Consider the following 26920-nt stretch of genomic DNA (forward strand, 5'->3'; position numbering starts at 1 on the left):
CTTTCTTATTTGTAAATTCCCACCCCCAACAGTGAGAAACCTGGCCGCCACCATCCATTTACTTAAATTAATCGGTTCCAGGTACATGTCATTAACCTGTACCTCATGGGAAACAACTTTTATGAACTAGAGAGTTGACCTTGTTTTTATTCCTCTGATAGTGCCGTTCTTTTTTTAATCTTATGAAATCATTCCTTTTGTGCATAGTACCTATGTTAGTTTTAGTTTTATAAATTCATTAAGTATGGTTTTTTTCCAAAAATCATATAATATGAAATATATATACAGAAAAACACATAAAACTTTTATAAGATCTAAAACTGGTTACAATGCCAATATCCACGTGATCACCATCTGGTTCAAGAAATCAAGCATCCTGAAAGCAGCCTGGGTATTTCTTCTTTTCACAATCGCCTCAACCTCCTTAGAGATGGACATTAAAAAAAAAAACCCAAAAAACAAAAAGGTTGCAATTTTACACTCTATATAAAACATAGTTTATGATTTATGTAAGCTCCCTAGGCCATATAGTTTAATTTTGCTTGTTGAACTTTATAAGTGGAATTATGTCATATGAATTGGATTAGTTATATGTGTTACAAGCACCTTCTCTTGTTCTATGACTAGTCTTCTCATTTTTGCACTTTCCTCCCCTTTTCTATATGCAGAAGTCATTAATTTCCAATCAGTCGAGCACCATTTTCCTTTAGGTTAATGATTGCTGAATTGTATTCATGAAATATTTCCTTACCATCAAAAAGTTATTCCCTTTTCAGTTTCCGTTTTGAGTTTGATATTGTAGATTTTTGTTTGTAAGGTGTGAAGGCTCCATATTAATTTTTCCCATGTGGGTATCCAGTTGGCCCACCATGGCATAATAAAGACTGTGCTTCCCTTTGCTTGCTGTGCTACTATCTGGAACCTTTGTTACAATGTCGAATCACAGTGGTGATGGTGAACATCTTTGCTTTTAGTTCTGGGTCTCAAAAGACATTACTTCAGCATTTCTTCTTTGTCATATTTGCTCTAGATTTTTTCATATATGCCCTTTACTGGATTAAGGAAGCTTCCATTTATTCTTAGTTTGCAAAATGATTTTTTTAATGACTAGCCATTGAATTTTGTCAAGTGCTTGTTATGTATGTATTGTAATGATCATCTGTGTCCTGTGAATCTCAACACAGCAAATTTCATTGATATTTGACTATTAAACCAACTTGTATTTTAGAGATAAACCCAATTTGTTCATATAATCTGCTGGATTTAGTTTGCTCATATTTTATTTATAACTTTATGTTTTTATGAATGACGTTAGCCTGTAATTTTGTTTTGTCATTCTCTCTAACAATATCACGTTAGTCTCATGTAGTGAGGTGGGAGAAGTCTTTACTCTTCTGTGGACAAGTTTGTGAAAGACTGAAATTAGTTTTTACTTTAGTGGAATTTACCTGTTAGGTTTTCTGGGCTTGGACATTTTCTTTTTGATAAGAATATTGGTAATTATTTTAAAGATTACAAGAATGTTTAGGTTTTCTCTTTATCCCTGAGTTAGTTTATGTTTTTCTAAGACTTGGTCCATTTCACCTAAATTTTCAAATATCTGAAAAAGTTGCTCATAATTTTATTTTATGTGTGCAGTTTCTATATTAGTGGTTTTTTTTTTTTTTCTTTTTGGTCCTGGTATTGGTATTTATGGTCTTTTCTTCCCTTTCCTTCATATTGCCAGAGTTTTGTCAATTTTATTAGTCTTTTTAGATATATAACTTTTGGCCTTATGAATTTTCTTCATTGTATATTAGTTTTTATTTCACTGATTTTTACTCTTTCTCTAGTAATGAACATTTGTTCATATATTTTAACCTTCTTCTTTCCCAAATGTTAACATTTAAGGCTGTTTCTCCCTAGGTACCGGTTTTATTACCTTAGAATTATTTTGTAATTGGTTATTTAGAATTTTCTGAAGTATACAAATAAGAATTTTTTAAATTTATCTTTTGTTCCTGATTTCTTCCTTAATGGCTTTGTGGTCAGAAAACTTAATTTCCTTTATTTCAGTCCTTTGAAGTTGTTTAGACTTTATGGCCAGCTGTATGGTCAATTTCTGTAAGTGTTCTGTGTCTAAAAAGAAGGTATATTCTGCAGTCATTGAGTTTAGTCTTCTATATAAGCCTACAGAAAAGGTTTTTAATTAAGTTACTCAAATCGTCTGTATTTTTACTGATTTGTTGTTTCTTTTCTCAGTTATCAACAGAAATATTTTAAAAAGTTTCCCTTTATGACTGTTTTTGTAGTTCTGTTCAGTTTTTGTTGTATATATTTAATTTTGTATAATATTTAAATTTATTATTAAATACAAATTTGTTATTTTGCAGGTAAATTAAGCCTTTTTAATACATTTTATCTTAAAGTAAATATTTTTTTCTGTTAGCGTTTGCATGATACATCTTTTTCTATCCTTTTACTATGACCCTCTCTCTATTCCTGCAGTCTTACAGCTTTTGTGAATTAGAGTTGGAGCTTTCTGAGGTAATAAGTTGGACAGGCTTTGCTTCTAACTGGAGAATCTTCAGTTAGTTATAATGTCTGATTTTTAAAGTTTAAAATTTTAACCTATATTGTGTTTTTTTAATCCTAATTTTTCTAAGTTTCTTTTTCTCTTGTAATTTCTTTTGGATTGATTAGGGTTTTCCTTTTTCATTTTGGTTTTCCCTTTTCTCAGTTTTGAAATTAATACATTATCTTTCTGTTCTTTTAGTGACTACCTTAGAAATTACAGCATGCATCCTTCATTATAAAATCCTGTCTTAATCTGGACCTTTATTATCATCCTGAAAAATCCGGGGATCTTAGAACACTTTTGCCTTGTATACTTCCCTCCCAAGTTCAGTGCTATTATGTCATGTATTTTAATTCTCTCCAAAAAACCCCCCACAACCTTGAAGACCTCATTATTTCGCTTTATATTACCAATATTCATTTAGAGTTCCTCCCATATTACCATTTGTTTGTTCTAATCTCCATCTCACAACTCAGCCTTCTCACCCAAGATGATTTTTCACCTGTTTAAAAAAAAACAAACAACTTAGAGTCTCCTATATTAAATAAAGGTTTATGGCCTTCAAACTCTCTCTTTTAATGTATCATAACATGTTTTATTTGCCTTCATTTTTTCATTGTATTAAAGTATGTTCGATATGTGGCATATCAGTTTCAGGTGTACAACATGATTTGACATTTGTATATATTGCCAAGCAAGCAGTACATTGAGTCTCGTTAACCTCTCTCTCCGTTCAGAGTCACAGAATTTTTTCTTGTAATGAGAACTTTTAAGATTTACTTTCTTAAAGCAACTTTCAAATTTTCAATACATTATTATTGACTAATGTCACCATGCTGTACATGACTTCCTTTTATAATTGGAAGTTTGTACCTCTTGATCCCCTTAAGTCATTTCACCCCTTGCCCCCCCACCCTCTTCCCTTCTGGCAACCACCAGTGTATTCTCCGTATCTATGACTCTTGTTTCTTTGGTTCTTAGATTCCAAATAAGTGAAATCATAAGATAGTGGTCTTTTTCTGTCTGCCTTCTTTTACTTAGCCTAATATCCTTAAGGTTCATACAAGTTGCAAATGGCTAGCTTTTTATTTATTTTTTTATGGCTGAGTAGTATAGTATTCGTGTGTGTGTGTGTGTGTGTGTGTGTGTAAATTGTCTTTTTGTCCATTTTCATAAATTTGTGGAACTATATCTGATTTCTTACATGCCTTCATTAAGGTTTAACTTGGTAATACATATACATATTTTGTTATAAGAAGTTCTGTTTAGTTCTTTTAAAAATTTTCGGCCAACATTCAAATTGTTTATACCATAGGTTAGTCTTGTTAGGAAATCTGATTAACCTTATTTCCAACATCTAAATCATGATGTTTGATCCTTAAAGGGATAGAGTCAAGTTATGAAAGATTTTGAATATATCGTTGCAATATACCACCACCAGAAGCCCTTTGAAATAACCAAAATGGACTTTATTGGCCTTGCCAGTGTCCTAAAAATGTTTTTGTTTTCATCTTTCATTTAAAAGATGAATGTGGTTATTTTTCCTCTTTGCCAGTGTGTATATTCCATCAGGGAAAAGCCATCATGGTCTTTAACTGGCTGTTCTTTTCTTCAAGTTGTTTCCAAAATGAAGTATATTCTGCAGTTTTGAGTTGACCATATTTATATTTTTACAGTTCTCTTCCACAGCAAATCAAGATCATTAGGCGTGTGGTTGACTGCTAATGTTCCATGTGAACGAAACAACAGTGTACGAATTAGCATTTGGGTCCTTTTTGTGTGTGTGGTAGTACACACAGCATGTGCTCCTTAAACTGAATCCATACCCTTAATTCTCATCCTTGTGACTGCTCATGAAGTATTTATGAATGAAGTGAAGAAGTCCTTTTCATGTAGTATGGGCTTTTCAGTGATAAACGGAAAAGTCACTGAGCGGTATTTTCGCACACTGGCTCTTACAGGAACAGGGAGTGTCTCCGCTTCTGTCCTATTAATAGTTTTCTCCTGAGGTCAATGCCCACTAGCGTGCTGCACGATAGCAGTTACTCTTCCAAATTGCATGCTCTCGTGTTACCAAAAGTCCAAGAATCTGTTTTATTTTTAAGTTTTTCAAATGAGCGGCTTTATTTATTACAAAGTCAGCTGCAGCAAATACTGTTAATTAGAGACAGTTAAAAGTTTGTACACAAAGAAGCAGGTAAGTCAGACTAGACCATGTGCGGGGGGGACACCATACAAATTCTCTATTTGCTCTGCTGTGGTCGTTAGAGTTAACGTATCAGCTTGTTGTGATTACATCGTAGTCTTTACACAAATGCTGGGTAAACAAGTTGCTGAATGTTCTGTATCTCGTGGAATTGTGCGGACACTTTGTATGTCCAGCAGTCATTCCATATAGGAATTTTGCCAGCAATTTTCATTTGCTGTGGAATATTTGTCTTTTATTTTGAGACTCATTTTATAATCTTCATGGCAATAGTGTGATTTCTGTTTTAGGTGTAAGTGCAATGTTTAATCATGCATTTGTGGTTTATTTTTTAGCTAAGTTTTCCTTTCAGGTGAAATTGATATAAAAGCTTCTATTTTAACTATTTTAATTATACAATTTAGTGATTTTAAGTGTATTCAAAGTGCTGTGCAAACACCACCATTTCTAAAACCGTTTCATCACCCCAAACAGAAAGTTTGTGCCTGTTAAGCAGTAACTTCACTTGTTCCTCCTTCCCCCAACTCCTCACACCCACCATTCTACTTTCTGTCTCTAGATTATTACTATTTTAAATATTTCACTTAAATGGAGTTTCACAATATTTGCCACTTTGTGCTTAGCCAACTGAGCCACCCAGGCACCAATATTTGTCACTTTGTAACTAACTTAGACCACTGAATGGTTTCAAGGTTCATCCACGTTGTGGCATGTACCAGAACTTCATTCCCTTTCATGGCTGAATAATGTTCCATTGTGTGTATATACTACACGTAGTTTCTGCATTTATCTGTCGATGGACACTTGGATGCTCCCAAGCTCCCAAGCATGCTCCCAAGAGCTGGTGGCTCTTGTGAATAGCGCTGCAACGTACATTGTTGTACAAGTATCTGTTCTGAGTCCCTGATCTCAGTTCTTTTGGGTATATTCCTGAGCTGAATTTCCCGCATATGGAATAATTCTGCATTTAGCTTTGCGAGGAAGCACCAAAATGTTTCCCGCAGGGTCCGCACCATTTTACGGCCCTTCCAGCAACGTACGAGGGTTCCAAATTGTCCATATCCTCATGACTACTTGTTTCATTCTATTATTTTTGATCGCAGCCATTCTAGTAGGTATGAAGTGGTACCTAATTGTGGTTTTGACTTGTATTTCCCTGATGACTAATGATGTTGAGTATCTTTTCATATGCTCGTTGACCATCTCTGTATCTTATTTGGCAAAATGTCTATTCAAGTCCTTTATCAATTTTTTTTATTAGATTGCCTTTTTGTTGAGTTTTGGAGTTCTTTATATATTTCGGATATTAAACCCTTACCACATTTTCAACTTTGCAAATATTTTTTCCCCATTGCATAGATTATCTTTTCACTTGGCGTATCATATCCTTTTTACAAAAGTTCTAATTTTGATGAAGGTCAGTTATCAGTTTTTTCTCGTGTTGCTCACGCTCTTGGTGGCATATCTAAAAATCTATTGCCAAGTCCAAAGTTATGAGGAATTACCCCTTGATTTAAAATTTGAGTTAATTTTTATATACGGTGCGAGATAGGGGTCTAGGTTAATTCTTTTGCATGCAAAAATCCAGTTTTCCTAGTATTATCTATTTTGTTTTCATCTCTATTTAAAAAAATTTTTTTAAATGTTTATTTTTAAGAGAGAGAATGCAAGAGGGGGAGGGCAGAGAGAGAGAGGGAGACACAGAATCTGAAGCAGGGTACAGGCTCTGAGCTGCCCTCACAGAGCCCGATGTGGAGCTAGAACCCATGAGCTGTGAGATCATGACCTGAGCCAAAGTCAGGTGCTCAAACGACTATGCCACCCAGGTGCCCCTTTTCATCTCTATGTCCTTGGTTTAAAAATTACTGGAGAACTTTGATGGCCTCATGACACTGAATTTCTTAATGCACAAAGCACTGGCGATAGGGGAAGTTGGCTCTCAGATTAAATAAAATCCAATTCTTATTGTGCTTTGTATTCTCTGTTTTGGTGGCTTAGTTTTTGGTTGTCTTTATGAAATAAAGGCATTTTTAGTTCCACTTCCAGCATAGATAGATTCACTATCCGTTAAGGTTGGAATCCTGTTAACTTTCTTTATTGATGCTATTATTCTGAGATCCATCTTCTCTAGTAATAGAGAGCAGGAAAAGGCCAATTGAAATTAATCCACATTAAATAAGAGTATGAAAAGAGCAAGGAAATGGTAGGGAAGTCATCAGAACTTTATCTAGAAAAAGGAAATACAAATTGTGGCCACATTTTAAATATAATCAAGAACAATGCAGGTTATACTTGTAACTGTGCTAATTCTTAGCATGAATGAAGACTGCATCCTGCTGAATTTTCCCTTATTTGCATAAAATTGCTGACAACATTTTATAATAACACTTTGACTTTCCAGTGGATAATAACTAAAATATCTGAAGTCTTTAGTTTCTCAGTAGTTGTTTATTGTTTGTTTTTAAAATTTAGTATTCAGATTGTTCCCTTTTGAAATGAAATGTATTATTGGGTTTGTTATATTTTCCTTGGTTGTTGACTAGTAGGCCTCTTTCAGAGAGGCTCGGTCACCACCATCATTGCTCACCACTGAGCAGCTCTTTGACATTACGTTTTGTCAGCCTTGTAAAATCCTGTATTTTTAAAAAAAATATCTATTCTTTATTTTTGAGAGAGAGAGAGAGAGAGAGAGAGAGAGGCAGAGAGAGAGGGAGACAGAGAATCCCAAGCAGGCCCCATGTTGTCAGCACAGAGCCCGATGTGGGGCTTGAGCTCAACGAACAGTGAGATCATGACCTGAGCCAGAATCAAGAGTTGGGTGCTTAACCGACTGAGCTGCCCAGGTGCCCCAAATCCTGTATTTTTGCAGTGATCTTGATGGCATCCAAGATGAAAACCAATGACATTAGCGTAGTGGGCACGTGTTAAGTGGGAAGAAATGTTTAAATGAGGGCTGGCATTTACACTGTCAGATTACTGGTGAATATCATGTTTATTTTCGTTTGTAACCTTATACCCTTTGGGACTTAGATCATAAATATGCAGAAGATTAGAACTTCTCTGTTTGTATTACTGTTCTCAATGGCTAGCCTTCTATGAGCTAATTTTAAATCTTTGGCCTATTTCAGTTAATTGAGTACATGACTAAATATACTTGTGTAGTGTAAATTTTCGAAGCACAGTGGTGATAGGCAAATGCCATGAAAGCTGATTAGAAAAACTCTGACAAGCGTAACCTCTGTAGCACCGGCGCAACCTTATGAAACAGTCATGCAAAAGTCGTAATCCTGTTGCAGGTGTGAACCTAGGTGAACAAAATCTTAATTTTCACCCCCCTTGATAGTGCTAAGTTGCCAGTAGAAACTGCCACGTAGCCCATGACAGACTACTGGACCCTGTAATGCTCAGCAGCCTGGACCTTAAGAATTAATGTGTTCTCTTGCATTGGTTCCCATGAGGCTTGGAGCCCACTTAGCAATTTGGAAAATTTCCCTCCTTGTTCTCCCTGCTGGTTCTTGATCAGGAGATCGTGCCACATTGACATTTAAATTAAAGGGACTATCTCTTGGTGGTCTTCTTATGAAATAAGAGTAGTTACATCTGGAGGCAATTTTTGTAGCCCCCTTTTCCGTTTATGCTTGTGTGTATATGGTGCTCGCTAAAATTAGCCAAATTGCTAGGTTTTGTATTCTAAATATTCTTCATTGTCCCAAAAGACCATTCATCTTTTTTTTTTTTTTTTTAGAAAAAAATCTTAACACAGTCTTGGGGTTTTAGTCAGTTTAAGGGTTTGACAGTTCGAGTGACCCATATATAGTAAGGACTGTCTTACTAGCTTTCAGATACTTGTGCTGCAGAATTGTTCAATGTGAAGTATTCTTTTATCAAAAATAAAATAACACACACAAAAAACTGGGGTAGGCAGGCTGAAGACTGGACAGAGACCAAGGTCCAGGTCGAGTCAAAAAGATGATCCAGAGGACCCTGACCCCCCCCCCCCCCAAAAAAAAAAATCTTGTAAGGCGTTATCTTTAAGCATTTTCAAAAAGTGAAAACCAGCACTGGAGGAAAATGCAGTTCTCATGCATTCCTAGTCTAAAACTGGGACTTATAACTGTGTATTCAGGTCAAAATTCAAATTTGACTTTGAGAATTCAAATGAATCTTCTTAGACTTACACCTTCTGAGAGTCCATCAGTATAAGTGAGAAGCTGTCTCTTTAAAGAATAGAGGCTAATTTTCTCAGGATCCTGAGAAACTTAACAGAAGTCTATGGGGGAGGGGAAGAAAAAAAAAAAGAGGTTGGAGAGGGAGAGAGCCAAAGCATAAGAGACTCTTAAAAACTGAGAACAAACTGAGGGTTGATGGGAGGTGGGAGGGAGGGGAGGATGGGTGATGGGCATTGAGGAGGGCACCTGTTGGGATGAGCAATGGGTGTTGTATGGAAACCAAATTGACAATACATTTCATATTAAAAAAAAAATAGATGTTAATTTTAAATGTTTATTTTTGAGAGAGAAAACAAATGGGGAAGGGGCAGAGAGAGAGGGGGACACAGGATCCAAAGCGGGCTGTGGGCTGACAGCATCGGGCCTGATGTCTCACGAACTGAGACAGTGATCTGAGCCGAAGTTGGATGCTCAACTGACCGAGCAACCCAGGTCCCCTGCAAAGGCACCTTTTTAAAAAAGCCCTAAAAATGCCAGGGCACCTTGGTGGCTCAGTCAGCTAAGCATCCGACTCTTGATTTCGGCTCAGGTCATGATCTCACAGCTTGTGGGTTCGAGTCCCATATCAGGCTCTGCACTGACAGCACAGAACCTGCTTGGGATTCTGTCCCCGCCCCGGCCTTCTCCGCAGCTTGCTCTCTTTCTCTCTCAAAATAAATAAATAAACTTTAAAAACCCTAAAAATGTCAAAATTCTCAAAACAAATGGAAAGATAGAAGCATGTGCTTTAAATTAAAATCTGACAAAATGCATGTTAGAATCAAAGTTTTTGGAGACTAATGTACAGGCTATTAACACATTACACATCTGAGTGTATGACTGGCCTTTCCCCTGTGTTCCCATGACTTCCAGAGCTATCCTGTTTTTTGAATTAAGAAATTTTTCATGCTAGGCAAGTACTTGGTTCTTATGGGAAGGCTTATTTCTTTATGAATTAATTCATTATTTATTTGAGCGTTTACTGAGCACGCATGTGCCGGCAGCATGGAGGATATGCATCCATCTCACTGCCTACAGAACTGAGTACAAGTGTTTCAGCAACCAGGCTGACTATGGTCGGTATCTTTTTTTGTTTTTAATTTGTTTTTAATGTTTATTTTTGAGAGACAGAGAACTGGGGAAGGGGCAGAGAGAGGGAGAAACAGAATCTGAAGCAGGCTCCAGGCTCTGAGCCCTCCGCACAGAGCCTGATGGTGGGGCTCGAACTCATGAACCTTTTGATCATGACCAGAGCCGAAGTCAGATGCTTAACCGACTGAGCCACCCAGGCGCCCCTGTGGTCAGTATCTTACGAGAGGGGGAGGCGAAGTGAGATCGAAGTTCAGAGTCGGAAGAGATTGAGTGCCAGTTTTTGGGGGTAGGTGAAATGAAGGGCACCTGAGCTGGGAATTAAGAGATGAGTAGGATTTGGACGTAAAATTCTTTTATGTGGCAGAAAATTGGAAATTTCTCCTAAAGGAATAATTTTCCTTAGGAAAAGAATTACAGCTTTTGAGTTCCATGGAAATGAACTTTCACCTATTCCAGTCACTTTTGAAATGTGAGCATTAATAACAATTCAGATACTGTCAATTCTTGATCAATTTCTGTCCTTTACATATGAGGTGCCTTCTTTCTTCCTCAAAATACTCGTCCCTCTCCTGACCAAAAGTAGTAAAAGGTGAGGAGGAATAACCATTTTATTCATTCTCTCTGTCCCTATCTTTTCCTTAGTCACCAGTGAAATTCACTTGATACTTATTGTGCGCTTACTGTATACCATACACTCTTCCAGGAACTAGAACACAAAAACGAACGAGTACATACGACGATTTTTCTGAGAAAAAGCTTTTACTGGGATGGAGACGGCTAATTAAGCAACAGAACAAAAACTCTTGATGTACAGTAAGAGAAGCAGGACACCACAGAAGTCGATAACCTGTCTTCTGGTATAAGGCAGTCTGGATTCAAATCTGGGTTCCACTGAACACTTAATCACCCCAGTTTTTGATAGAAATATATTCTGAGCTTAACTGAAAAAAAAAAACTTTTCTCTTTGGTAATATCAACTTTATTTAATTGGTTTATATTACTTTTGGAATTTGTCACTCAGAAATGACTTTTTTCTCTTTTAGAAGAGAAGTTGAGGGATACGTGGTAAGTGGTTACAGTAAAAATGGAGAGAGATCAAACTAAGAAGATGGTTCCATGACCTTAAGATGTAATGAAATAGTTCTTCTATACGGCCATTGAAATTGATACAATTAAAACATATATATGTAATTAGCCAAACCTCACATTAAACATTAAACTTCTCTGATGTAGTGCATTTGAACCTCCTAATTTTTTAAAGTTTATTTATTTTGAGAGAGAGAGAGAGAACCTGTGTGCATGTGCTGGGGAGGGGCAGAGAGAGAGGGAGAGAATCTCAAGCATGCTCTGTGCTGTCAATGCAGAGCCCCACTTAGGGCTCGAACACACAAACCATGAGAACATGACCCGAGCCAAAATCAAGAGTCGGATGCTTAACTGACTGAGCGACCCAGGAGCCCTGAACCTTCTAAATTTTTCAGTACTGTTCAGGAAACTCAAGTGAACATGTGTTAAGGTATAGGACAGAGTACCTAAAGTCTGTATATTTTGCTTTGCTGTTTCTTGAGAAGTGAGGATTGTGGGATAAATTGCCCTTGTAAATATTATGTAAGGATTTTTATAATAGCAGATGTCTCTTAGACTGAATTTTTATAATGCAATTTGCACGTTAAAAGATGATTAGGGATTGGCTTCGTTATGTACGGATCCTAATGGATTTGATGGCATTTTTTTTTCCTGATTAGTAATACAGGGATTCAGCACTCTTAGCAGAATCATCTCTCACTACTTTAATGATTTGCAGTGGTACCTTTGTCTTCTACTCAATTCTTTATGTATACCAGCTCTCTTTCCAGATATTCCGTTATGTTTCAGCAGACTTAGCTGGCCAGTCATAACACTGATGGTTATGATTTCTGTTAGAAAGGAAATTTCAAGCTGTTTAAAGAAGACATGTGTGGGTTGAAGGCCGGGAAGCACTTAGGTTCGTGGTCAGCAGTTGCGAACCACCAGTTTATGACTTTTTGCTTACAAGTAAAATAGAGTTACTGCTTAGGTTGTTCCATTTGTTATTAAAATTCATGCATGGGCATACCATAGTTTAGGAACTCTTGAGCCTACCATCTCTTTTCCCCACGAAGTAAGAGTTTTTACACATTTTCGATAACATGAAGTTTCTTAGGAGTGCAGCTGTTGTATTTTTGCGTAACAGATGGTCCTTGGGGGAAGATCAGGAAGGCTCTTTCAGGAGAATACCTGAAAAGAAAGCCATGGCAAATAATTTTGAACACTCCCAGGAGCTTTTCTTTGACTCAGTTGCTTATTAATTCACCTCACACGCCTCTGAGAGGAAATGATAATGGCAGCTACTATGTAGCTACTGGGGGCCTCCACGTGCTAGGTGCTTTTTAATGTATCCGTGGCATTACACAACGTGGAGGCACAAGTTAGGTGCTAAGAACTCATTCCTTATCTCTGTTGACTCTTGTAGTAGTCCAGTGAGAAATACCTGTTGGTCTTTCCACAGCGCCATTCTCTACCGCTAATAGGCCGGCTTCTATTTACATGATTTCTCTTGCTGCTTTCTTCCTAATTAACGTTCACGTACCCATTGGGCTGTCCATTACTTACCGTTAATGCACTGAATGTAGGATGATGAGAGTTAAGATTTAGGTAGCTGCTCTGCCATGAAAGCCAAGATGCAGATAACCTCTTTATTTGGCTTGGCCTAACTACATGTTAGTTTAATTTTAAGTATATTGGAATAAATGAAGATAAATCCTATCATGCTATTGACTACAATAAAACAAATACAGTACTTTACCTGTAATAGCCGACTAACTATTCCAGACTAGGGGGCCCTATAACTGGTTAAATGTAGTGTAAATGTAACTCATTCTTCTAAGTTCATAAGAGTTTTAGAAGTAATTTTCATTTTGCTATGGCTTTCTCTCCTGGATGAGTCTTCTAAGAATCAAGGTACAGTTGACCCTTGAACACTGGTGGGGGTGGAGTGAGGCATCAGTCCTTCCCCAACACTCCCCCCTCCCCCACACAGTTCAAAATACATGTGTAACTTTTGACTTTCTAAAAACTACTAATAGCCAGCTGTTGAGCAGGAGCCGTACTGGTCAGGTAAACAGTCGATTAGCACGTGTTTTGTATGTTACGTGTATTCTATGCTGTATTCTTACAATAAAATATGCTAGAGAAAAGATGTTGTTGAGAAGATCAGAAGAGAAAAGATACTTAGGGGAGCGTGCTGTAAAAAAATGCACGAATAAGTGGACCTGTGCCCTTCAAACCGGTCACCCGTGTGTCATACTCACTCTGATAGGGGAGGACACGCTGCGTAGTCCACGGACTGCTAACACAGAGCTAATTACAATTTGGAATCTATTTAAAGCTTGGTGCCAGCTTTTAAAAACGGGAGCTCTGTACAGGTGTATGGATGGCCTCGCCCGCTACTACCTTGCCCTGACTTTACAGACTTCTAGGTGATTGCATAAAATGTTATTAACAAACTGCAACATTATAATGACTGAGATTGTTTGCATATATAAAACAGAGCTTGCCAAATGTTTTAATAAGTTACTTGTAGTGGAGGGAGAGTGTAAGAAAGAGAACGGTTCTGTCGGGGTTGTATTAGAGTATTTTATACTTTAGCATAGGTAGTCTTGGAAATAAAACCTATTTTAAATGAGAAAAATCGAGGCCTGTTATGAATGGCACTGAATAGTGCTGATTACTTTACCTTTGACAAAGTGGAAAATTTAAAGCTTGGTGTATCCCATTTTATTAATATAATAAAATTTTATAGTGTTGCTCTGGGCGTCGATATATGTCCTTTAGTGTTTATTAGTCCTTGGTTGTAGTTAAATGTCTTGGTCCTATGCCTGGCCATACTGTGCAGAATACAGGTATCAAAACTAGGAAAAATAACAAATAAATACATGTTTTTCTCTCTCTCAAGTCTTTTTCTGTAGGATTTCTAAATATTTGGGTTACTTATACGGTCTAATATGATTGAACACAGAGAACATCTTTTTTATCATTTAACATAGGTTTATAGCTTCCCCAGACTTGTTCTAATAATGAAGCTATGAGGGATATGACAAGAATGGTGATATTAAATTTCTCTAGACTAACAGTAAATTTTTCCATCCTGATGTCAGGAATGCAGAGCATCTGGAATCTGCAAGAAGAGTGAATTGTTCACTGCGGGAACACTTTCATCAAATTCTGAGCCATTTATTCTCTTAGGAACTACTGTCTTGTACAGAATATTATATTTTTACAGAAGCAGTTTTCTGGACCTGGAAAAATTTCTCCACTTTACACTTCGCTATTTTTGTATGCTTTCACCGTTTAGAGATGTTCTTGCTTTGAGAATTAATGTCACATTTTAGTATTAAATTCATTGTCTTTGGTTTACTAGCAATAATTTATATTTGTCCAAATACAGTGGAAAAGCAACAGAAAATAAATTGTCCTCAACAAAGATTTCTTAATAGTTCCTATAGATGGATCTGTGATCCATACTTTGCCAACTTTTTCCTTGAATATTCAGAACAGCTACAATATGTATCTTAGTATCTTTTCCCTTGATTATGGCATAAATGAATTTCTACAGAAGTGCTGTGGAGGTGGAGGAAAGGAATGTGTGACATTCTCTGTTAGTTTTGGTTAACACATTTCCCAGGTTAGGAGTTGAGATTCTAATTAGCCCTGCATCATGCTAGGTATTTAAAGTAAGAAGTACAAGTTGGTATAAATTTTCTATTCTTGTTTTTTTTTTTGTTTGTTTTTTTGATTCCAGCCTTTTTATTTTTCTTACCAAAAACCTTACCTCTACTTAGTAAATTTTTATTCTGAGTTCGAGTCTTCTGTGTCCTGATATGTATCTGTAGCTATCTATCTATCTATCTATATCTATCTATCTGTCTATCTATCTATCTATCTATCTATCTATCTATCTATGTATAATGTGTATCTATATCTTATCCAGTTCCTTGTGTTTGGATATAGTATTGCCGATGCTGGGTTTGACTGTATGGCAGGAGATCTCATTGCCTAAGAGACGGGCCAGATTTTTTGATTTCACCATTTCATTTTTGTGCCTACTAGTTAGTGTCTTCGTGTTCTGTGGATACCTAATATATGTTTATAATTCAGTAGTTTGCTTAAACTGGGATATTCTTCTTTCCCTCAGTTTAGTAGAATTTAGTCAATCCTGTACACATTTGCCTCCCCTCATGTTCTCTCATCAGCTCAAGCTAAACACGGAACTGTGACGTTGGGGACCTTCCTTCCATGCATAGTTTGGTTAGTCAAGTGCACGGGGACGTGCTCTTCTGAGTGTATGAACTGTCTTAGTGTCATGTTGACCTTTTATTTGGCAGATTCATTCCTCTACTGCTAAATATTCTGCCCTGCCCCCAACCACGCCCCTCCCCCCTCCTCACCCCAGCCTTCCCAGCATCTCTTCCTTGTTACCCATCATTGTCTCAGGTGAGCCATCGCCCTGTCTGCAGGCAGACCGGGGGTGGGGGGGAGTCTCCTCACTGATCTGAAGTGAATAGTCCAAAGTGGCAAGGATGATTTGTCTGCTCTTCACTTCGGGAAGGCCCTCCAGTCACTTTAAACTACATTAAGCATTGTTATTTTCATTTAGGCTTCAAGTCTCCATAAGCAGATGTGAATCCTCAGTATAAGTCAGTAAAATCATAGTTCACATCCTTTATCCGCCTAATTCTCCTCAGGTTTTCTGAACCACAAACACTTGGTTAAGCTGGAGGCTTTTTATTCTTTGCTTCGCCCTTGGATTGGTTTTGATGTAGTCCAGATGGCGTGTCTGTACTTGGTAGCTTTCTTGATGAGAAGATACTTCTCTATCGTTTGCCAAATGTGACAACTCTGCTAATTTTCCTCTTTCACAAAGCATTGTGACTTTATTCTTGTCTGTATAGGAAATAAATAGGTTTCCTGGCTCCTTTTTTATCCATTACTTCTTATTCCCGTCTTCCATCCATCTTAAAGATTCAGAAAGTAATTTTTATAATAAAGGTGAATTTTGTGAAGTGGGTCTGTACCAAATGGTAAGCCTTTATGTGACTTTTTGGTGTAAGTTTCTGACTGATGCAGTTTGTCGTCTGAGAATTCGTATTTTTGTGTGAGGGACCTCCTTGTGAATTTTCAAATCTCAGAATCTTTTGTCTTCCTCTATAACTGTATCACTTTGAAATGGAAGATAAAAGTTTGTCAATGATTTTCAATCCCTCAAATTGTAAATAGAAAGCAAGCAAGAGTTCTTGACATTTTTCTCATGAATATGTTAATTGTATCAAGAGCTCTTGTAAAAACTGCAGGGAGACCGGATGTTAAAAGGTTTAAAAGCAAGATCTGTTTTTAAAAAACAACCGATCAACCTCTTGAGATGAATTACGCCGCTGGCTGGTTTGCCACCGTCTCTGGATGTAGCCAGAGTTCCCCAAGGTTTAGTTCTGCCAAAACGACGAGGGGATGACAGTACTTACAAGGACAAATTGATCTTGTAGCTGATGAACCATCTTATAATGTCACTTCAAAAGTTGGGGGGCCAGAGATCCAGAATGATTAAATCATCTGAGTGGAGGTTTGTTGTCAGCTCTGAGTAACTCTGTTTCCATAAGGCAATGCCAGCATGGTATAACTGATCACCCCCACTGTGTTTCTTTATTACGTCCAATGCTGGCAGCCTGGAGGGGAGTGAGAAGCCTGTGCAATCATCTCAGTGAAGGGATTAATATTATTTTTCTGTTGCCACTTGAAGCATTTTGCAAGATTAGTGCACGAGTATTTCAGCATGTTTCGTGTTCATGACAAATGATTTCTTCCTGGGAGCCTCACTCAGGATAAAGGTTACATAAGACAATATTGTCAGAAGTCTGTCAATGAATATGTAATATTGATATCATCATAATTACAGCGACTGAGGTTTTTTTTACAAGTGTTTGTCAAATAGGTTTATCTTGAACATCAGATGATATGAGATACCTTGAACTTAAGCTGCTTGAGAACAGAGAGCATTTTGTTATGTTCCTTTACTATGGAAATGTTCTAGACTGACTCAGGTCAAGGACGTGTGATCACTTCTTTTCCTTTCTTTCTAGTTCACTCTTTACCCAAAACATGGGGCTCTTTGACTGTTTTTTGTTTTTTTGTTTTTTTGTTTTTTGTTTTTTGTTTTTTTGCCAATTGTGGAAAGCCTTTCTCCCCTTAATGTATTCCAGCAGGATAAACTTAAATTTTGTAATCTGTCTCTTTAATGCTTGGGCATATTCCTGTGTTTTAGCATTTGATTTGGAATTTATTTTATTTTATTAAAATTTTTTTTGTTTTACTTATTTTTAAAAGAGGGAGAGAGAGAATGGGCGGAGGGGCAGAGAGAGGAAGGAGACACAGACTCCAAAGCAGGCTCCAGGCTCTGAGCTGTCAGCACAGAGCTCAATGCAGGGCTCCAACCCATGAATTGTGAGATCATGACCTGAGCCGAAGTTGGACGCTCAACTGACTGAGCCACCCAGGCGCCCTCGGAATTTATTTTTATTTTAAAAATGCTCACATAGATTGTATAGCTAAGTGAGGTGTCATTCTAAGCTTTATGAAAAAGCCATTCAATCCTCATTACAATGCTGTAAGGTTAGCACTGCTGTGTCTATGTTGCAGATTAAGACATGGCTGCACAGAGCTGTTAATTACCAGTTGCGCGGTTGGGATTAGTAGTGACGTCATTTGGCTCCAGAGTCTAAGCATCCTACCACAGCGCCTTTGTAAGCGTGGTTCTTTTCTACGAGATTTTTCTTCTGTCCTCATTAATGTCTGTGCTTCCCTCAATGCAGCCCACTTGTCTCCACTGGGGAAGCTTCCCCTGAGGTCATTCACATCCCTCGGTTACACTTTCACGGCGCCACCATCACTCCCTTGTTAAAGCGCCTTTCCCAGTTACATTTTTACCTTTATTTTCCCTGTAGTTTCCTACACTACACCCAGGGGACGAATTTGCTTGCTCTTTTCCTTCCCGTCACCTTGTAGCCCCTGTCCTTACCAGTGCCTGGCACGCAGTGAGCACCTGGTATTTGTAGACTGAGGTCAGAAAGGAGCAGGTGGCATTTTGAAACGCACAGGGTCTCCGGACTTTGCCCGCTTCCTACACACGCTCCTCGAAATATCGTCAAGTGTGTTATGTTAAACCTTTCATGAAACTTTGAGCTAAGTATGTTACCATGCTTGTTCTGTCTTTCAGATCATCTCCGGGGTCCTGAAGGAGGGGAATAAGGCAGCAGTAGCTGTCAGCAGGAAGTTAATTATTGAGTGAACTGGTGCAGGATTGCATGGATGCAGTTCTGCTTCCTGGGGTTAGCAAGTAGCAGTCCTCTGTGGCTGGAACGGAATTTCGGGGGAAATTGTGAGCCCTATGGCTGGAGAGAGGGTTCTATCAGATCATTACCCAGAAGCGAAAATTTTAAAATGATAAAAGTAATATCAATTTTGTAAAAACTCAAGCAGTGCAGAAATGTATACAGCAAAAATGAGAGTAATTGTTTCCTGTTCTGGTTTTTCTGTGTAGATTAGACGCTGAGAGCCCCTGGAGACTGGTCCTGAGGATGGCCCTCTGGGCTATCTAAAAGTATAATGAGTGAGTGAATAAATGAGTGCATCACTGGATCAAAGGGAATGCAAACTTTAAATTTTCATATTGTCAATAATGTGTACCAATTTATGACTTCCCTGCTTTATTCATTTTCCCATTCTCCCAGATGTCTCTTTAGCCTTTTTTTTTTTTTTTTTTTCAGAAGCAAGCACTTTCTTCCCTAGCCTCACTCTCAGCAGGTGACCATGTTTCATGGTTTACTGAATACGGCAGCGATCATAAGAGAATTGCCACATGTTCCCTGTACCACATTTCCAGAGTATTCTGCCTTCCTCCTTGGGACTGTAGGTGAACCAGCCGTACTTGTATCTAATGCCATCCCTCCGCTTGTACACCAGACCCCAATCCTGCCCATCTGCTGTGGCAGATCCTGCCGTCTCTTACATTGTAAAATTTCTTTGTCGTGGATCGGTGCCATTACCACACAAATATGCCGGGCTTTTTTCTTTTCCATCTTAAAAACATCTTCACTCCCCATTCCCTTACAAATACCAGTTCTGTTTGGTAAGAGGTTGTAAGGCTGATCTAGATTTACAGTTGTCATTTGCAACATGTCTCTGTTTTTAGTCCCCTTCATCCAGGCTTCTTCATTCTTCATGATGCCAGAATTCGTAAGCTGCATGTTGCCAAATCCAGTGGTTGATCCTCAGTCCTTATTCTGCCTTATTCAATCACCTTCTTGGTGCAAATAATTTTTAGCAGTTTCTCTGCAGACCTCTCTCTTTTTTTTGCTGTTGGGTGAAAATTTTGTTTATTATAAAGTCTGGCGTTGTCATCTTTGGTTTTTAAGTTCTTTGTGTGCTAAGAAAAGCATTTAACTCCAACATGACAAAAATGTTCTATGAAATCTTCCTCTAGTTTTTATTTGATATATTTGATCCCCCTGTAATTGGGGTGTCAGGCCCTTAACTTTTATAGATAGCTCTTGAAGGTTTTTGAGTAGGAGATTTAAATATTGGGCTTATTATCGAGACATAGGCAGAGTTGAGGCTAAGTCCTGAATATGCCCCTTTCTAGGCTAAATGCATTTCCTCCTGTAAAATGAAGGTAGTAATGGAACCTACTTATGAAGAGCATTAGGTGAGGTAACGTGCAAACCACGTGCCCACCTTAGCTCTGTAAGTATTAGGTATGATCACTACTAGGAATTGCATCTGGTAGTAATTATTACTATTATTTTAGGAAGCTTTATTCGTTGGTGATGGGAAGGATAGATTAAGGAGGGGAGAGAAAATAGAAATAGGCATAATTTTTAATAACTAGTTTGTTTAGGCACGGTGAAACCGTAGAGGCTTCGACTATGATGGCGGGAACCTTTCTTTATGGTTAAAATGACTATTCAAATCCACTGATTTGGGTAATTTTATGAAGTAATGAAATCTTAATCCCAGATGAGGACTCCTCATAATTATCTTTTGATTAGTGTGTGTGTGTGTGTGTGTGTGTGTGTGTGTGCACGCGCGTGTGTATTTTTTATTTAGAGAGAGCCTGCGAGTGAGGAAGAGGGCAGAGAGAGGGAGAGAGAATCCCAAGCAGGCTCCATGCTTAGTGTAGACGCTATGCAGGTCTCGATCCCACGATCCTGGGATCATGACCTGGGCTGAAATCAAAAGTCAAATGCTCACCCGATGGAGCCAGCCAGATGCTCCTCTTCTGATGAATATATCATAACTTTGGATGAATTGTTTACTCAAAGCGGTTACATTTCCTTACTGTTTAGGTCAGTGTTGTCTACGTTCCTAGACCTTGATCCAATCGCCTGCCTGTTATGTGATGTATATTTTACTATGAAGATAATAAGATTATTAGAGAATTAGGACTTGAGCTTTACAACACTACTTCTATATGTAAAAAAAAAATCGCAAGACAACCTGAAGTTGCTAAAGCATCGAAGTATTTCAGTCTGTACGTAAAATGCTACCACTGCCCCTCTGTCACTCGTGTTGCTCAGGGCTCAAAAAGCCTCGAGAACATACTCTGACCAGACGGTGTTGGTGAGGGGGAGTAAGCTTTTAGGTTTTTATCTTTAAGGAAGATGACGTATGTTCATCCTTCAGCGTAGTAAAGCTACAGAGAAGCCAGCTGTAGCACATCTAACTTCAAGTGAGTTAGTGAAGTTAAATCAAGATCATGGTCTTTGTATGCAGTGGCTTAATGAACTTGGCTTGCAGAGTGGCAGTTTAGTCTGTATTCAGAACATTCCCGTTAGTATATTATTTTTCATGATTTCAGACAGCCAGCATCTGCCATCTAGCATTGGGGAAGGGGGGAGTAGGCTTCAGTGACCAAACTAAAAATCTGAAAATATCTTTGCCTCTCTCTGCAGGTAGCTCCTCTTGCCATAAACGCCTTCCTTAGCTCCTAAGATCTTGCTCTCTTTCTGCTTTGTATTGTTTTCCCAGATTTAGTTTTGTTGTTGTTGTTTTTTTTAATTGTTAGAAAATGGCACTCTGTCTCTGCCCTCTGCCCCCTTTTATAAACACTAGGCCTTTTTGAGGACATTGAAGTTAAGAGACTGCTCTCTGGATAGGCATGAGTGTTCTTCATTTGTCACCTTTGAACTTAGAACTTTGACTGAATTGACATCCTCTAACTGAGCTGTTGGGTCGAGGCTTAGCCTACTGCTAAAATCTAAAATAGGCAATACTGTTTCCCTTTGAAAATCCTTATTTGTAAAATCTTTACCTTTACTAACCACTGATTAAATACTTTTCATGTGTTCCCACTGCCAAACAACAGAAAGTCACAGAAGAATAAAAGGAGGGGCACCTTGGTGGCTCAGGCGGTTGGGCGTCCAACTTCGGCTCAGGTCATGATCTCGTGGTCCATGAGTTCAAGCCCCATGTCGGGTTCTGTGCTGACAGCTCAGAGCCTGGAGCCTGCTTCAGAATCCGTGACTCCCTCTCTCTCTGCCCATTCTCCCACTCATGCTCTGTCTCTTTCAAAAAATAAGCGTTAAAAAAAAATTAAAAAAATTTTCGTGTATCCCCACTGCCAAACAACAGAAAGTCACAGAAGAATAAAGGCAGAAAGACAGCATTCTTCTTTCTGCAAAGAGGAGAACTGCCCCACCCTTGATGCGTGCACACACGCACTTGCATCTACACGTGGAAGACTGGGCAAGGTATCGTTGTATTGCCTCTCAGCCCTAAATCCATACTTCGGTGCCTGCCCTGTGAAAGTTAAGTCGGGCCCTTTAAGTATCCTTCCTTACGGCTGGCATCAGGGAGGGCACGAGTGGCACACTGCAGGAGGAAGAGGTGTCTCTTCCTTGCTCTGGTGTTTTTCACGTCTTCCTGTTCCTCCCATGGGACTGGCAGCAGCCCACGTGGGCAGCATCCAACGGTGCTTACCCCCTTTGGTTCTGGTGGCACCCTGGTGGACGGCTTCCTCTTGAGTCTCAGCGACACCCCTTCAGAGGAGTTCCTGGTGGGTCACTCGGGCACCCAGAGGTCACCTTACGGGTCTTGACCAGCTAGCCCCAAGGGGGCATTGTCTGTTTGCCAGGCCTTTCCCCAGTTGTCTGCCCACCTGCAGGGATTATTTCGGCTTTCCGGTCCTGGCTGTGGTTTCCTGTCACCCAGGCTCCACCCACCTGTACTGTGGCGAAGCATTTCCTGCTTGACGGTCCCAGCCATGGTTTTCTGTCCACCTGCACACCTGCAGGGGTGTTTGCTGCTGGTCCAGTGCCAGTGGACGAGCTCGGACCCAGGGAGACCCAGCCACCGGGTGCCACCACCTCCGGCCAGCTCTGAATCCTCGTCTTGGGGAAAGCGCTCCTCTTTCAGTGCTGTTTCCTCCTGGGTCTTCTCCTTCATCCCCAGGTATTCTTGAGATTTTGCTTTACCACTTTATACGTCATCCTCTGTTACATATTTATATTAGACTTTCCCCGTTCAAATGACCGCACGGCTCTCGTCTCCAGATTGGACCATGACTGAGGCAAACGTACAGGGCAGAAATGTGAGTTTGAGTACTTGCTAGTGTTTTCTTCAGAATTTTGGTGCATTTAAAAATCTACACCTTTGCATGGTTATTGCTGACTTTCAGCTTGGCCATTATCCGCCCTGGCAACGCACCCTTCCGGGCCCAATTTTCTTCCTTCAGACCGTAGCTCACATCCTCCCAGCTCTAGCATAGCCTTCTGTGACCTTTATCGATCGTTCTCTCCTTTAAATCACTGTGATTATCGTACATATTAATCACATGACCCTTGTCATATTTTAGTTTTTCCGTTGTTGCCTTTTGTCTCAGTATATAAAATACCCTAATACAAAAATACTGCTTTTTTTCCCCCCTGCTGGAATATTTTTGTGAGATAGTTTGTTCACATGCATCTTTGACATTGTCTTGTACCATATATACCCAAATATAAGGTAGGGTTTTTTTCCCCCCACTATTAAAATTCTCTCTCAGAAAAGAGAGAGCTGCCTTACATTCAAGCCCTGACAAAGTTTCTTTTACTGACTTACACAAAAAATGTGTTGATTGGAGAAGCCACAATTATTCTCATATAACCTAAATTCCCATTTTTTTGGAGTCATTGAGACATCACTTGACAGAATTGTTGTTCTTGTTTTAAAGAGACAGGATAGTTTCAAGGTTTAATTTTTTTTTTTTTTTTTTTTTTTTTTGAGAGAGAGGGAGACAGAGTGTGAGCGGGGGAGGGGCAGAGAGCAGAGGAAACAGAATCCAAAGCAGGCTGCAGGCTATGAGCTGTCAGCACAGAGCCCAACACAGGGCTCGAACTCACGAGTTGTGAGACTATGACGTAAGCTGAAGTCGGACGCTTAACCGACAGAGTCACCCAGGCGCCCTGAGACAAGGTAGTTTAAACGAGGCTTCGTTATTATTTCTTGGAGAGGGGTTAAAAACCTCACACCTGCAAATGTTAAAGATACTTAGAGAATAGGTTAATGGTTTTGTTGTGAAGATCAAAAACCTAAAACTACAGGACAGGTGGAAAAGCAACAGCTTTACCCGGATCCTTAGCGATGACATCTCCCACACGTTCAAAAAAGTGTTGTGTCTCAAGTAACTAGAAGCGAAAATGATCTTCTTCAACTCCACAAGTGGCACTGATGATGAGGAAGTCATTGTGAAGGAATTAAACAAAATGGTTGTATGAAATATGCAAGTGGGGCAAGACCCAAATATCTAAATTACCATATTTGTACTTAATAGGTAATTCAAAATGTGTGTTCCTAATCAAATTATAATTTAAACATTTTAAGCAGGGCATGGGCATCTTATCAACATCCCTGACAAGTAATGCGGTGTTTGAATATTGCATCAGCAGCTTGAACGTCTGTTTATTTTACTTAGAAGAAAATACGTTTTGAATCTTGGACAAATAGAGGAGATCATTATATTTAGGGTTGCCTTTTGTTGGAGAGTAGATAACAGGTATTGTTTGTTATCGAAGCTGTAAGATCTCTGGGGTAGAGGTGGTGGCATAGTCTGGACCTACCTGTCCTCAGGAACCAATATAGTGCTCCGAATGTGAGAATTCATAAATGCTGATTCTTAGGAACATGGACCTTAAAGATGTAACTCGGGTGGTGGTCTTTGCTGAAGCCTTCCCTGATGTCTCCTTGCTCCTTGCCTCACCACGCAGTCTAACCCCTCTCTGTACTTTATAACAGATCTGTGTGTGCCTGTCCTTTCCACTGTACAGTCCTGAGGACGGGGATCGTGTCTGATTTATCTTAGACCTTTAGAGCCACGAACAGTGCTTGGTTCATAGGTACCATAAAGGTGGCCTGGAATGAAGCCCATGTGGGCTGGAATGACTACACGGGAGGTAGTCCCTGCCTTTGCCCAGGGACCATGTACATTTAGGTAAGGTTGTTCAAGATATCTCTTGTTATTTGAACTCTCATTACTTGCTCTCTGAATCTCAAGGACCAAAAACATTTGGATTTCATAGTGTTCTTCGCTATTGGAACTCGAGGAGCTAAAATATAAAAAAGCACGCGTGAGAGCACAGACCTGGTTTTCTCCATGGACGGCAGTGGTTTCTGGGGCCCCTGTGATGCCTATGAGAGGAAACGATTGTCCGTGTTACCTGCGTTGAGGCCACTTGCCCCACCTTCCTAGCTCTTCTCACCCTCTTTCATTTCTGGCGGGCACTGTCTTGTCTCTCTTGGCTTTGGTCCATGGCTACCAGTTGTGGGAGCTGAAGAGTAGTGACTACTGTCATCTCTAGAGACCCAACTAGGTGGCGTATAAATTAGGATTGCATGAAGCTAGGAAAACCCAGAAAACTCAGGTTTATGAGCTACTGCTAACAGAGAAATTATTTTAATTTAAACAGAATATGGTTTATTCCCACAAAAAGGTAAGCAGTACTGGGTAAAGCTAACACTTTCCATATGTAAAAGACTGGGATGGTTTTATTTCTGAGTCTGGCATTGTGTCCAGGGAAACGTATACCTACATTTTCTGTTGTTTTGACTTTGAACCATTGCAGTGGTGCGTGCATGTGTGTGTATTTAAATCAAATGCCTATTCTGCACCAGCCACAGGGCTCAGTGCTGCCATGTGCACGGTTCCCTTCAATTCTTATAACAGTTGTATTTATGATAATATCTTCTTTTGTCTCAACTTCATTTTGAGGTAATTGTGTATGCACGTGTTGTAAGAAATAATACAGATCCTGCATACCCTTGACCTTGCTTCCTCCAGGGGTAACATCTTGCATAACTATAGTAATCACAATGGGCAAGTTGTCACTGATAGAATCCATTAACCTTCAGACTTCACCTGTATCACATGCACTTATTTGTGTACGTGTGCATGTTTGTGTGTTTGTTTTTTTTTTTTCTGTTTATTACATGTGCAGATGACTGTCTCTTTTTCGACATGTGAGGGAAACAAGGCTTAGGTAAGTTATGTGAAATAATGAAGTATAGACCTGGGGTTTGAATCTAGGTCTGTTTGACCCAGAGTTTTGCTTTTTCCGTAATAGTAATGACAACTAACAGTAATAATCAATAACAACAATGGCCGAAGCTCACTGAGTTACATACGGAACAGGTTGAGTATTCACCATGTGCCAGAGACTGTTCTAATATATTACCTCATTTAACCTCCCCCAACAACTGTACCTCATAAATTATATTCCATTTCAATTAGTACCATTAGTTAACCGTATTACCAAGGAGTAAGGAACTAGTTTTAGTGCCTCTGAAATCAATAATAAAATAGTGAAATTCTACCTTCTCTTTACATAATTTTAAATTCGAACCTCTGACTTTAACCACTGATCTTGGCGATTGTCATTATTTTGTGGGTATGTATGTATCTGTGTAAAGTGAGACCTATATTTTACACTGAATTAGGTTGAGACACCTTAAAAATGTTTCTCCTAAATTATGAATAGGAGCTAGTTCAGGCAAGATGCCAGGTTTTTAAGGGAATAAACATAAACCATCAAGAATACTTAAGAATGTAGTTGGGGTAAGTTTATTTTTTTGTTTTTTGTTTTTGTTTTTTTCCTGGGGTATCCTACATCTTTTTGGCCACATACAGCTCCAGGAATGTTTGAGTTTAATCTCTCAAGTTACAGATCTGACATTCCAAGTGAAAACTCATACATTTGGTTGTGAATTATCATTGATTATCAGAATACTATAATGCTCTTGGAAGATAATAGGTATACTAATCAGCAGTCCATAGTTGACGATTCTTTGCTAGTTAAATATCTTGTAAAGCTGTCCCTCAGATGAACAACAGCACTTATTCAGAGCAGGAATAACAACAGTCCCGTGTGTTGTAGATCCCAGGAGGTCTTGGTGTTTTTGTAGACAGCAGACAGAAATAAAAGGAAGTTTGTCCTTTTTACCTCATGTAATCCCACTGGAAAGTGAAGCATGTGCTATGAGTTGATACTGACTTCTGCCAGGTCACCTCCCTGAAGAGTCCTGGGCAGGCACTGTCGCAACATTTCTTGGACAGGCGTCTGACGGCCCCTGAAGGAGATGGATGGTTTATGTAGTACGCTACTGTGGAACACTGTGCTACTGTCTACCCCAAGGAAGCTTCTGGTGAGCAGTGCCTCCAGTGACCTCCGTCTTTGACCTTAACTCTTTCAGGGGGTATCCCATACGCTCAGATTAGAGTCAGATTTCAACTAAGTTCTGTGTAGCTTGTCGTCGTTGTTT

General features: G+C 39.1%; 1 protein-coding gene across 5 annotated transcripts in view; it reads left to right on the forward strand.

Annotated features, from left to right (window-relative positions):
- The window catches only part of MPP7 (MAGUK p55 scaffold protein 7), a 287780-nt gene that overhangs the window by 82570 nt on the left and 178290 nt on the right, over positions 1 to 26920 (forward strand). The window lies entirely within an intron of this gene.

The sequence above is a fragment of the Panthera pardus genome, unplaced genomic scaffold (assembly GCF_024362965.1).
Source record: "Panthera pardus isolate Hobbes unplaced genomic scaffold, ASM2436296v1 HiC_scaffold_6, whole genome shotgun sequence".
NCBI lineage: Eukaryota > Metazoa > Chordata > Mammalia > Carnivora > Felidae > Panthera > Panthera pardus.